Source organism: Triturus cristatus, chromosome 11, assembly GCF_964204655.1.
Source record: "Triturus cristatus chromosome 11, aTriCri1.1, whole genome shotgun sequence".
In the NCBI taxonomy this organism is placed as follows: domain Eukaryota; kingdom Metazoa; phylum Chordata; class Amphibia; order Caudata; family Salamandridae; genus Triturus; species Triturus cristatus.
The window spans coordinates 227,503,583-227,507,767 of NC_140594.1; the positions used below are offsets into that span (position 1 = coordinate 227,503,583).

Genomic DNA, 4,185 nt, shown 5'->3' on the forward strand with positions numbered 1-4,185 from the left:
TCGCCAACATTTTACTAAAATGCAACCGTTTTCCATATTTCTTCTGTCTCTGTGTGTCGTGTGTGTCTTTTTCCTCTTGTGGTTTCATTATGCATTGAGACTAAGGGCCTGATTTAGAATTCTCCAGACAGGTTACTCGTCACAAACGTAACGGCTATCCCGTCCTCCCAGCGGCGGCTCCTCCATTATGGCGGAGGAGCGTCGCCCCCTCTGCTGCGAGTGCAGCAGGCACACACATTTATAAAATGATAATAAATACCATTTTATCAATGTGTCCGAGGCTCGCGCTGTTACAGCGCGATGGCAGGGGGTGGGGCTGATCAGTGCGATTGTAATAGTAATGCAGCCCCCTGCCAGTGTGCAGGTTAGATTGGCCGGCCGCCTAGAGCCGACCAATCTGACCTGCGCACTTCAGAGCCTGCAATTTCCAGGCTGAGAAACAGCTGAGGGATTGCAGCCACAGGCCCCCCGGTCTCAAAATGAGGGCTGGTTTAGCCTGCTCCAGCCACTGCAGCTCCAGGATTGGCTGGTTTTGCGTTGTACTTGGGTGGAAGTCCTTCCCGTTCTGCCCGAGTCAGCTGAGGAGAGCACTAGGAGGAAGGAGACCGCGTTCAGAGCCTGCAGCAGTGAGGACACAGAAACGAGCGTCGGGCGGCAGGTAAATTCTTTGTATTGTTTTTAATCTATATTGTCTATTTCCTCCCCCCTCCTCCCCGTCACCCACCGATTCACCACTCCGCCCCCACACCAGCTGCTTCTGCGTCATCCATATTACAAGTGCCATTGGATCTAATGCACTTGTAACACGGCAGACGGGATATCTGTCACCTTTGTGACGAGCAACCCCCAGCCGAACTCTAAGAACTCGAGTCGCTTCATCTCAGTTCTGTGTACTGGTCTTGTTTCCTGTGTAGCTATGATGCACTGGGGAGGGTGGCAGCCGCTCCTCCCTCACACGTATTGAAACTGCACACACTCCTCTTGGAAGAGTAAACACAAGAAAGACGGCAGATTGCAAACCTATTTAGAAAACTGGCAGCATGCCATACACGCAGGCTCCACGAGCCCCATCTGTTAGAGGGGTACAACAAACTAAACACTAATGTTTTTTCATAATATTTTTTGGTGGTCGATTAATTGTATTTTTAATAACAGTGATAAGCAATATTGGCTTGCCTGCACACTCCTCTCTGCCCGTCTGCCTTCTTGCGTGAAATCTGAATTCCGGAGTGCAGGGACATTTCTCTTGGCAGTCCAATGTGAGCTGCCAGGTTTACAGACCATGAACGCATCTGATAATTGCACAATTTGCATTTCTCCACTTGAAACTCCACAACAGCGGTTTTAAAGAGAACTGCTCAAGACTGTAGCAGAGCAAGGCACCCACCATAAATAGATCACAAGCACATTGTTAGTAGGTTGCAGTGTAGATTGGTCTTGAAAGGAAATATCCATAAATGTTTAACTTTCATACTGTTCATTGATTATTATGAAAATGTATTCCATTTAATGAACATATGTCAGGAAATGTTGAGCTAATCATTCTCTATTAAGATAGGTGTTATGATAATTGGAATGTATCAACATCAGGTGCGTTAATTATTAACATGGCCTTTCTTTTTCGCACAGGAAGAAGGGAATACTGACCCACTCACACACACCAGGGGCTGACATGTTTTTTCCACTAACAGCCGCAGACTTAAGGCAGTGACTCTCCTGCGCCATGCTCTACACAGGCCAGCCAAGCCCAAATGAAACATGTTGATGGAAAGTGGGCAGTGGACAAACATACACCTAATGGCGAAGAGGAATGGGACTGCGTACTCGGAAATTCCCCGATAATATCCTGGAATGCCCGCTTCAAACATATCCATTTATATTACATAAGCAAATAATACATGACTCCTAGCAGAGTTAACAAATATTACAAGGGGGGCGTGTGCTGTATGCCCAGATGTGGAGAAGAGGGGAGGGTTATTTACATATGGTTTGGCAATGCCCTGGACTGATGAATTATTTAAGTGAGTTAGTGCAACTTGTTAATGGGGCAACTGAGAGGGGTTAACAGCAACGCCCGAGACCTCTTTACTGGGAATGTACCTAAGTGCAAAAACGTAACTAGCAGATTTGGTTTGACGTTGGTGCTAGCGAAAAGGCAAGTCACCATGAAATGGAAAACACCAGTAGGGCCAAAAATGTGCACTTGGAAACAGGATGTGGCAAAATAGGCCGAGTGATAGAGTCTGATATTATATTGGGAAGCCAAAAAGGAAAGGGAATGATAGAGCGCCATGTTATTCTGAAATTGTAGGGGTGCACCATAATCACTGATAGTCCGCACCCATATATTTAGTAGCATTTTATTAATGTGTGGCTTAGAAATGTAGTACTAAAAGCAGCATATATTAGTGCGAATAGAAATGTAATCAAGCCATTTATGAAGTCTAATGAAATGTTTAGTTGAGAATGTATGCTAGATAATGTATAACGAATTAGTTCACGTATAATGTAATGTGTTAGGATTTAAACGTGCACCATATTAAGTTCTGCACGTGTAGATTTGTTTATTCATGTATGCAATTTAATGAATATCGATGCTTCTAGTGTGATTTTAGAAATGTGTGTTTAAATTGTGTAAGGGCCTGATCGCATATAGTGCACTTGGAAACAGGATGTGGCAAAATAGGCTGAGTGATAGAGTCTGATATTATATTGGGAAGCCAAAAAGGAAAGGGAATGATAGAGCGCCATGTTATTCTGAAATTGTAGGGGTGCACCATAATCACTGATAGTCCGCACCCATATATTTAGTAGCATTTTATTAATGTGTGGCTTAGAAATGTAGTACTAAAAGCAGCATATATTAGTGCGAATAGAAATGTAATCAAGCCATTTATGAAGTCTAATGAAAAGTTTATTTGAGAATGTATGCTAGATAATGTATAACGAATTAGTTCACGTATAATGTAATGTGTTAGGATTTAAACGTGCACCATATTAAGTTCTGCACGTGTAGATTTGTTTATTCATGTATGCAATTTAATGAATATCGATGCTTCTAGTGTGATTTTAGAAATGTGTGTTTAAATTGTGTAAGGGCCTGATCGCATATACGTTTAAGAGAAAGGCCTGTTCGTTTTTTATGTTAGCTAAATATTGTAGGACGCAAATTGTTACCCTTGGAAAGGCTCTGGGTTTCAGAGATGCTAGAAAATCTCAGAGAAGTGGAAAGTTTCTCGTTCCCATGTTTCTGTTGCAGTTGCAAGGACACCTAGCCTGTTAGGGAGACTAACCCTTTTGTTTTAAGAGTTAGGATGGCATGAGAAGCCAACATGGGAGTATACTGTAATGCAGGGATGATACTTTCAGTGGAGAAGGTGCCTGGGACCCAAGGTCAAGCTAACCGTATTTGGAAGGAATACAAGTTTCGGTGGAAAAGTACCGGAGGAAGACCTGGCTGGAGAGGTTTGACGGAGGGCGTGTTCTACGATTTTGGGATTTTGAATTAGGGACAGTGCTCCGTGGGTTGAGCAGTTGAGGATTAGATGGAGAGCTAGAAGGAGCATCTTAGAATGAGCTCTGAGGAAAAGTGAGTGTATTCTAAGGAAGTCTTCACTTCTGACACCTTTTACCCTCTTGCCGGGGAAAATTCTAAGTAGGGATGTCACCTTAGAGACAGAGTAGGGATAGACTGACTGATTTTCTTTTTAGGTTAATGACTTCTAATATAGAGATTGGAGCAGTTATTGGTTGCCTCATGCTTCTGGAACTGACTATTCTTCTTATTCTGAGTCGGCTGAGACTCTTGCGTAGAATCTTCTTTGTATTAGTGCCCATTTATTTTCTTAATCTCGTGATGAGGTGCTTGTGTGTGCAGTTATTTTTGGCTTTGTAATAAATCTCTAAAATTTGAGATTCGGAGTCAGTAGTCCTTTAGAGTTCAAGTTCGATTTGTTTGATTATGTGCTAAAGTTGGATTTTCTCCCCTGTACACCATTTAGAAGATAGAAAGATCCTGGCGACCTGAGAGGATTCTGGGTGATGGTAAGACAGATAAGAATCCGGCTTTACATCGCAAACGACAACAGCGCCGACAAGTTCAAATGCTAGAGCAGCAATTAGAAAGGGTAGAAGCTAATCATGCCTCAGATATGAACGATGATACCATTCATAGGCTTAAACTAG

At 42.9% G+C, this 4,185-nt stretch overlaps 1 long non-coding RNA gene across 1 annotated transcript; it reads left to right on the forward strand.

Moving 5' to 3' along the window:
* Positions 1 to 590: 590 nt before the first annotated feature.
* On the forward strand, positions 591 to 3,061 carry LOC146783946 (uncharacterized). Its single transcript, XR_014970526.1, has 2 exons — positions 591 to 658; positions 1,630 to 3,061. It is a non-coding gene; the product is annotated as an uncharacterized LOC146783946 (long non-coding RNA).
* The last annotated feature ends 1,124 nt before the right edge of the window (positions 3,062 to 4,185 follow it).